Source organism: Lactuca saligna, chromosome 5, assembly GCF_052625555.1.
Source record: "Lactuca saligna cultivar CGN05327 chromosome 5, ASM5262555v1, whole genome shotgun sequence".
NCBI classification, from domain to species: domain Eukaryota; kingdom Viridiplantae; phylum Streptophyta; class Magnoliopsida; order Asterales; family Asteraceae; genus Lactuca; species Lactuca saligna.
In genome coordinates, this window is record NC_136421.1 from 159,467,173 (window position 1) to 159,476,891 (window position 9,719).

The 9,719-nt window shown below is 38.3% G+C and overlaps 1 long non-coding RNA gene across 1 annotated transcript; it reads left to right on the top strand.

Moving 5' to 3' along the window:
- Positions 1-364: 364 nt before the first annotated feature.
- LOC145045808 (uncharacterized) lies at positions 365-1,602 on the top strand. The gene is made up of 3 exons (XR_013681887.1): positions 365-544; positions 747-815; positions 1,427-1,602. It is a non-coding gene; the product is annotated as an uncharacterized LOC145045808 (long non-coding RNA).
- Positions 1,603-9,719: the final 8,117 nt, after the last annotated feature.

Sequence of the window (9,719 nt, forward strand, 5' to 3'; positions counted from 1 at the left end):
AACAGAGTCCGTATGTAGAAGTTATTAATTTTACGCAGACGTTTAACAGTATAATCTCCTTGTACTGTTAAATTTAAGATCGGTCGAGAATTAGCTGACGGTGTCAAAATGAAAGTTGTAGATCTTATTATTACCTACGCGTGGATATAAAGAACGTCAAAAAAGGAGGTCGTATGTGAAAGTTACGGATTTTAGAAGTCGGAAGTGTGCTGTGCGAAAATGGGTGATGTGGCACAATCTTGGCCATTGCTTTCTCCCCAAGGCTTGCCACCAGATGGTGACATGTGGCACCAAGTTCAGCCACATTTCACCCTATAAATACCACCTCTCCCACCCTCATTTTCTTCACACCTTTCCCATTCTTTCTTCTCTTTACTCTCTCTCTCTCTAGAACCTCTCTCTAGCCCCGAAATCCCCCGAAAAGCCTAGGGAACCTCCCTAGCACGAGGCGGAAGCCCCGGAGTGCTCGAAGGCTCTGAGAAGAAGAGCTTTTCGGCTCAGGAACGCTGCTCCAAGCAAAGCCCGGTTTTCTATAAAACCCGCTGTAAGTGAGCTACGCCTACGCTATTTTTAATATAACTTTTATTTAATTATAGTAACGTTATTAGGAACTTATAATAAATACTTGGGCTATTATTATGGGTTATATAAGTATTTTTTTTGACGCTTATATAATAATAATAATAGCTAGACTATTAATTAGTCTCGACGAATAATAAACTAAACTCTAGTGGTAATAATACTAGGTTTCGTCGAAGAAAAATTCTTTTTAAGAAGCGAAGTGCTGTCTGAGTTCGGAATCACCACCTTTTCCGGTGAGTGCATAGTTACCTTCAACTTACACATAGATATGAAGTATTTTATATAAATTACGTGCTATGTGTGCATATTATCTGAATACTTGCTATCTATGCTAGATGAACGTTGTTATACATGTTTTCAATGATTTAAACTGTATATGTATTTTATATCTACGAAAATGTTGGGGTAAAACATGGGTAGATGTAATAGGTGATGTGTGATAAAATGATGAGAGGCCTCGATGTTGTTGTTGTTGATCCAGTCATCTAGCGGAGTATAGATGACGACCACGGACTCTTCTAGACAGTCCAGTGGAACACTAGCAGGCTCGCAACCTGTAGGTGTTGTGAACGATGTGTTCACCGGTGTACTCCATCCCCCACATGGTTGCCTATTAGGACATTTATTGCTGAGGAATCCCCTTAGCAGTAGTGTCCGTCCCGATGATAATCCTTAGGCTAGGTCCCTTATGATAGGTGTTTAGGGACGTAAAGTGAGGATAACGGGAACGGGTAATCGGGTTATTGTTGATTGATGAAATTAATAAACTTATTTATTGTGGGTTGAAAACCCTATGTGCTCACCAGGCTCCCAAGCCTGACCCACTCAGTTTTATGCATTACAGGTAGTGGCGCATGAGCATAGGTGTGATGTTTTGGACGAGGGATTACGGATATAGGCCTGTAGATATGAAATAATGTAGTAAGGCTTATATTGTACTGTTTATACTTTTGATCTGTACGAACATGACATCCCGAGTCTTTTAATGAAATACATTTCTATGGAAATGCTTTTGATAAATCTTTATCATATTATTGTTTTGGGACAAATTCCGCAACCCTTTTATTAAAAGATAACTCTGATTTTGAAATAAAGTATAAACAAAACCGGTCTTTTCTGGCCGTGATTTTGGGGATGTCACAGACGAAAACCTTTGGAATTCCTGGTTGGAGATCGTGTCCTGTTGAAGGTCTCACCCTGGAAAGGAATGAAACGCTTTGGAAAGCATGGGAAATTGAACCCAAGATACATAGGACCTTTCAAGATCCTTGCTAGGATCGGTCTCATAGCCTACAAACTCCGATTACCTCAAGAGATTAGCAACATCCACCCTGTCTTCCACGTCTCTAATCTTAAGAAGTGTCTATTTGATGAAACCCTTGTGCTCCCTCTTGATGAGATCGAAATTAACGAAAATATGAACTTCGTGGAAGAACCAATCGAAATCATGGATCGAGAGATCAAACGAAAGAAACAACGCCGCATCCCGATAGTGAAGGTTCGCTGGAATGCCAAGCGGGAACCCGAATTCACTTGGGAGCACGAAGATTTATTGAAACAGAAATATCCGCATCTCTTTCCAAATCCATGATTTGTATCTTAATTGTAAATTTCGGGATGCAATTTCCTCTAACAGGGGGATGATGTGATAACCTGAAATTAATTTCGCCACTGTAACCCACTTCCGTTAATAAAATTTATTTTTATTATTAAAGTTTTCCGTTAACTTTTAAGTTAAGTAGGGTTATTGTCGTAATTTCATACATGGCGGAAACTGATAAATCGCGCGAAAAATACCGTTTGCAGTTGATGTTTAGTGGACCCCCACCCTAGCCATAAGGGTTGAGTGGTCTTCATTCCAACCTTTTTCACACCTTAGGAACCTCCTCTCTCTACTCTCTCTCTCTCTCTCTCTCTCTCTCTCTCTCTACAAATCGGGTTTTCATCAAGAATCGCCCCTTTCAAGCTTCACAATACTAAGTAAACCCACCTAGCTTGTTGTTTAGCTTAGCATACATTAAAATTTGTGGTTTAAAATCTCAAAAACCCCAAGAACATGAGTTTACGGTTTTGGAACTTCCCAAAACCGTAAAGTCCCTAAAAGGGGGTTTTGATGCCCCAAAACCCTTCTAGTGCTTGGCTAACGACCTAGAAACTTGCATGAATGATCTTAGAACCCAAAAAAATGAAAAGAAAGGAGTAAACATGAGTTTACAGTTGGGGAGTATCCCAAAACTGTAAACACCTTCTAAGGGTGTTAAAATGCCCTTAACACCTTCTATGACTTGAATGAGTGGCTAGAACCTTGTATGCTTACCCTAGAGGCACCAAAACATGCAAGAAATTGACAAACATGAGTTTACGGTCGTAAAATCATGTGTTTACGACCGTAAACTCTCCAAGGAGGGACTCAAAAACCATAAACTCCAATTCAGGGCCATTTCAAGCTCCAATGATGTCACACCACCAAACCAGAACGGCGGAAATGTTCGGGGCCAGAGGACGTCATGTCAAGTATCATAACAATTGAATTATAAAGAAAGTACACACCACCATAATATAAATATATTTGAAAAGTTTACATGATTGTGTGTGTTACATGTTCGCAAAAGAAATCAAATACAATATGGTGACCCAAAATATGTTACTAACGCCAGCGCGTTAGTCTTCAAAAGTAGTTGCTACATGGTTTAGCGGTTTCCTGAGAATACAAGTTATTAGAAAGAAAAAGTGTCAACATTTAAGTTGGTGAGTTCATAAGTAGTGTTTTGAGGAAATGTATGCCATTTGAAAGTGGGTGCGTTTTCAAGAAAATCCGATATTTTCTTTTAAAAGTATGAAATGCATGAGAATATTTGCTGTATAAACTGTATGTATTTAAACCACGAAAATCCCTTATTTTCCTAAAAGTGAAATGCAGTCTCAAATGACGAAGACCGTAAGCTGTAAGCAACTATGACCTGCTCAAAAGAATGATGTTGTAAATCGTTATTGTACAAAATGAATGTATATGAACCAGGAAAATCCAATATTTTCCTAAATGTGAAATGAAGTCTCAAATTTCCAAGACCGTAACCTGTAAGCAATTATGACATGCTAAAAAGAAGATGTATAGTTTTATTGATAAGTAAAACTAGTTGTGGATGTGATTATCCTGAGTTTTTGATTATGCTGATAATACCCTAGAATATAGTTATTACCCCCCCCCCCCCAAGCATGATTGAGTTATGTATTACTACGTGCTTGAGTCATTGTTTCCGTGTGTTGTGAGCTCCTCATAACCATACTAGATGCAGTACCTATGTTGACATTTGTCACCCCTAGTGACAGATTGTAGCTAACAGTCAGGGTGTGGAGTCGTCAGCCCCGTATAGATCTATACACACTTGTCATGCTCTCCTTCCAAGAGACTCTAGTTATAGGTGGGGACTTTCGTTTTGCTAACAACGAGTTCACGATTAATATGATGAAAAACCGTTTGTATGAAATGATTTCCTTTTCTACCGTGTTACAAAGACGTGATGATGAGTTAAGTTTTCTTATAAAAGCATCATGTTATAGTTGAAATGTTTACCCTTGATATGATGTACTATGCAAACGTATAAATAAAACATATTTCTATTTATAAAACATATTGTATCCCAAGAGGGTAAAGTTGTGTTGTGAGGTATTTTGTATGATAATAACATCATAAGATAGTTAAAACAACAATGTAAAAAGTATAGCAAAAGATCGATGTTTCACACGATTTTAGTCGTGTATTTACTTGTATTCCCCCCCCCCCCCCCCTTAAAAGTGTATAAAAGCATTTACAAAACATTTGAAAACGTAGTTATATGGGTATGAACTCACCTGATTGATTGAAGAAAGCGAGATGAAAATCAAGTAGAACTTCGAATCGAAAAAGTTGATTTTCTCGGGATTCTTGGGAATCTCGGAAATCCCGAGAATCATGGGAATGTGAAACCTTCCTTTGGGACTTGAAGGTGAAATCCGGGGCTTTAGGAGGGTCTCGGGGGCTTAAACGCAGAGTTTCAGCGCGAGAAAGAAGGGAACTGAGAAATGAAACTCGGAGCCCTTGAAATCTATTTATATGGGCATTTCTAGTGTGCCATGTCGTGGGGAGAAAGTCTTATCCTCTTACATTTATTGGACGCTCTCAGTCACTTGTTGGGTCGCGGCAAAACTGTGCCACGTCGTGGCAAACCTGACAGCCTCGAATTTCGGGCCTCGAACTTGTAAAACCTGTAACATTTGCATACGAGCTCTGTTTTCGACATTCTTTATATGCACGCGTAGCTGAAAATATGCTCTACAACTCTCGTTTAGACTTCATCGGCTAATTTTAAATTTATTTTTAACGGATTTGGACATGAAAATTCCGTTAAAAATCGATAATTTCTTCATCCGATGTACGTTTTCGTCAGACTTTTCATCGTTGCACTACTATTGTTGAGACCTTTGATTCTAATTTAGGTTGTTTTGGCCAAAAGTCTCTCGATCTATATTTTGAGTTTTTAGCTGTTTATTGTTATATCCGGATCTTGAAAAAATCATAACTTCTTCATACGAAGTCAGATTTGGACGTTCTTTTTATGTACGCTCGCGGTTTAATGTTATCTACAACTTTCATTTAGATATTAAGGCTAAAAACTATTGTATTGAAACTTCGTGTTTTTCGTTTAATCGGTTTTGCCGGTTTTGTCGAGAATTTTAGAATGGTTATAACTTCCTCGTTATAACTCGGATTTTTGTGTTCTTTATATGTATGAAAACCTTGTTATGATTACTGCCACTTGATTTAACCCAAATAAGATTTTAGTAAAGTTATATTTTGACCTAAATTTGACTGGTTTTACATTACATTGTCTCTAAATATCGGCTTGTCACATCATCCTTCCGTTAGAGAGAATTTCGTCCCGAAATTAGAGTTTAAGTAGAATTGATAATCATGCTACGGTTAGAAGTTTTATTTGCTCCTCGTGTTCTTAAGTGAACTTAGGTCCTCGCTTGGCATTCCAGCGAACCTTTCACTATCGGGATACTACTTTGCTTCTTTCATTTGACTTCACTGGTGTGCTAACTCTTATTGGTCGAATGTATGTTGAATGTTTTGTGGTCTGTGAGAGTATACCCTACAAGTAGTGTCTCCAGATCTTCACAGCAATTACCGCTGCTCATGAATCAAGATCACGTGTTGAATAGTTAACTCCCTGTGTCTTAAGTTGTATTGAGGTATAGGTAGCGACCTGTCCTCTTGCTTAAGAACACAACCAAGCCCTTGGTTGGATGCATCGCCTTTCACCACGAAATCTTGTATCCCCTTTGAGAGGGATAATATCGGTCCGGTGCACTAGGCTTACTTTAGCATTTGGAACGCTCTTTCTTGTCTACAGACAAGTCCGATGCTCCTCCAAGTGAGAAACTTCACCTGAAGAATCCTCTTCTGAGGAGTTTGTTAAGATCACTAGGAAGCTCTTGCATCTTAGTTGGATCTAGACGATAAGGTGATTTGGCTACTGGGGTAGCCCTTGTAACTAAGTCGATTCTGAACTCGAATTGACGTTGTGGTGGTAAGCCCGGTAGTTCTTCTGCAAAAGGTGTTGGGAAAGTCGCGTACTTTTGGGATGTTCTGAATGTCCTTCACTTCTTGGATTGTATCGACGATGTGTGCAAGGAATGTGTGATATTCCCTTCGAAAGCGCTTTTGAGCTTAAATACACGAAATGATGCGAAGGTTCGTACTTGATTTGTCTATGTAAATAACAAGTGGTTCTTTGATAGGGAGGTTCAGATGATCTGCTTTATCAGAGCACCAAATGTCGGCTCGATGTAGAATTTACCAACTGTAACAACCCGAAATTTCCGTATCATTTTAATGTAACTCTTTCATAGTACAATTCGCGCAACCGATCGTCGTTCCGATTTCGATTTCCGATCTTCCGTTTAATTAAGTCATTATCTAGTGCACATTTAAAATGACTTAATGAGTGTCTTAATACATTTAGAAATCATTTCAACACCCAACTTTAGTGATCGGAATATTTCTAGAAATTACCGTATCGGGTTACGGTAACTCAATCGGGTACGACCAAAAGCCTCGTCTAACACCGGTATCGGGTAGAATTCCACCGTGTCCAAAATTTTAACACTATATAAACGTGTTTAGGACTTCATTTGAATCCTTTGGCCAATTTCTCACTAAACTCTTACAACCTCTCTCCTCAAGCTAGAATTAAGGTCCAAATCACAAGTTTAAGGCTTCAAATCTTTAAGGTAACCTCCCTAACATGTTATTCAACACCTTTAGCCTTCAATTTGATGAATTAATTGAGTTTTAGGACCAAGAACTTGAGTTTACGGCCAAGGAGCAAGCTTGGGCCGTAAACTCCATTTAATGGGGTTTTAAGCCCTTAAAATCCTTCCTAGACTCAATTGGACTTTAGATATGGCTCTGGGACTTCAAGATATGGACTTAGAACATTTAAAACTATGATTTTGAGCCATTTAAAGGAGTTTACGGCCAAGGCATAAGCTTAGGCCGTAAACTCAAGTAAAAGGGGTTTTTCATGCCCTAAAACCCTTCCAAATCACTTCTATGGCTTAGATATGAATTATAGGACCTTGGTTTAAGCAATTGGACACTTGAAACATGAATTTTGTGGGACTTATGTGAGTTTACGGCCAAGGATAGTGCTTGGGCCGTAAACTCCCCAAAATGTGACATAAATCCAATTCTAAGGTGTTAGAAAGCCATCCAACACCACCAAAAGCCTTGGAATAAATCAAGGGACCAACCAAAAATACTTTAAGAGCCTAAAACACATCTTTTTTGGGATTTATAAGAGTTTATGGACAAGGCTTGTTCTTGGGCCGTAAACTCCAAAACTTTTGGTGTTAGAATGCAAACTAAACACCCCTAAAGCCTTTAGATGAATTTTAGAAGCCCTTCTATGCAAGTTCTAGACCTTGAAACACTTTGTATGACCCTACATTAGAGTTTACGGCCATGAGGAGGGTCTCATGGGCTGTAAACTCCATAACACCCCTCAAATGTCACATAAAAATCATACTAGGTCTTGGAATAATCTTATGAATCACATGTGATTTGTTTTAACAACATTTGACACCCATTTCATGAAGATTAAGGAGTTTACGGCCAGGAGCCTATACTGGGCCGTAAACTCCCATAAAATAATCATTTTGATGATTTAAATTCATTCCAAGTGTTCCAAGATAATTTAGATAATCCATTCTAGCAACCTCTATGTCCATTTGAGCCCTTAAACCCTCAAAACCACATCAACATGAGTTTACGGCCGTAAACTCATGTGTGAGTGTGTTTCATTGTTGTAAACTCATTTAAATGTTTACTTATGGAGAGTAAACTCAAGTCCCAAGTCCCTAGTGCCATTACAAGTCCGAAGATGTCACCCGGGTCACTCCAAACGCTCGTTTTGAGGTGTTTAACCTCATTGGAGTGTAATGTTCCATATAATTAGTGAATGTATCTCTAATTGTATATATATGGACATTATATCATTTTACATAGGGTCATCGCAAGTAATCAAACCCCAAACCGACGTATAGCATTCAAAACCGACAAGTTTCCGAGTCCGGTGAGTTCATACCCCTACCCTTTTTCACTGTTTTCACTGTTTTTAGGGGGGCAACACAAGCAAAGTACAATGGAATTCTTGTACTCAAAACATGTTTTCAAATATGTGTTTCATATTCTTATGCTTTTATAACTGATAACTACAACTGATAACAGATCGAACATACAGATCACGTAACATATATTTGTGAAATAAGTCTTTAAACTAGTATGTTTTACATGTATTTCACAAATGGTTTTCCACATTTTATCAGTTAAAAGCATGACATTAAAACAATTGAATATAATACCTGTACATTGTTTTGTCCTCGGTAACACTCTCCACACTTATACGAGTGGAGGACTTTCATATTATTACTAGTAAATTTGTTATTCCGGTATGATTGGAGACACGTCCTCGGAGAACACTCCACCTGGATTACACGAGTGGAGAACTACACCCATAACCAGAATCTCTGGTATTTAGAGAGCGTGACTTGAGTGTATAGATCTATACGGGGCTGACTACCCCACACCTGGCTGCTAGCTATAGCCGAAACGAAATGGTTCAAGGGTGACGAAAGTCATAAGTATGTGGACGACTTATTGCCACATGTGGACTACTTATTGCCACAGGTTTCAGTCTATTGTATGGTTATGGAACTCGCAATTAGGATAACAGAGATTTACTTACATTAATAATGGATTACTTTATACATCGTTTACATCTTTTACATCTTTTACTTACTGTAACTAACATTCAGGAAGGTACGGGACCTTCCTGGGGAAAACATGGAACCTAATTACGATTACATCTTTTACATCTCTCACATTGTTTACATAAGATACATACATGCAGGAAAGCATGGGGCTTTCCTGGGTAATACTTACATAACTAGAAAGAGTCACAGAATGGATAACATTGCATCTTTTACAATTTGTAACATACAATAAGGAAAGTATGGGACTTTTCCTGATTACACACAAAAAGTAAACATAACAGTTTAACCAGTCAGATAACCAACTGTACATTTTCATATGAGTAAACATGTTTTTAGTGTACAAACCTACTAAACTTTACATTTGTGAAACAATAACCAACTTTTAAGAAAATACGGGATTTTCTTGGTGTACATAACATTTCAGAAACAGAAAGGAAACCGAAACATTTTCACAAACAAAAACCGCTTATGAACTCACCAGCTTTATGCTGATTTTCAAACCGCTTGTGTTCTCAGGTCAGCGTTAGAACAGGTACCCGAAGATCCTTTTGCTTGAAGACGGTGTACATGAAGACCCGTTACATTTTGTCTATATATACTATGTATCACAACTGTACAAACTTTACTTTTGAAACATCTGTAAAACTGTTATTATGTAATGTAATGCTTGTTTTACTTTACTTACTATGTACATTGGATTTGATACTCAACATGGAAGTCCACCCCGGAAATGTATTCCGCCTTCGGTTTTCGGGGTGTGACACCAACTCCTACTGATTATGATGTCAAAACCTTGGGGTGGATTAGATGTCGTAAAG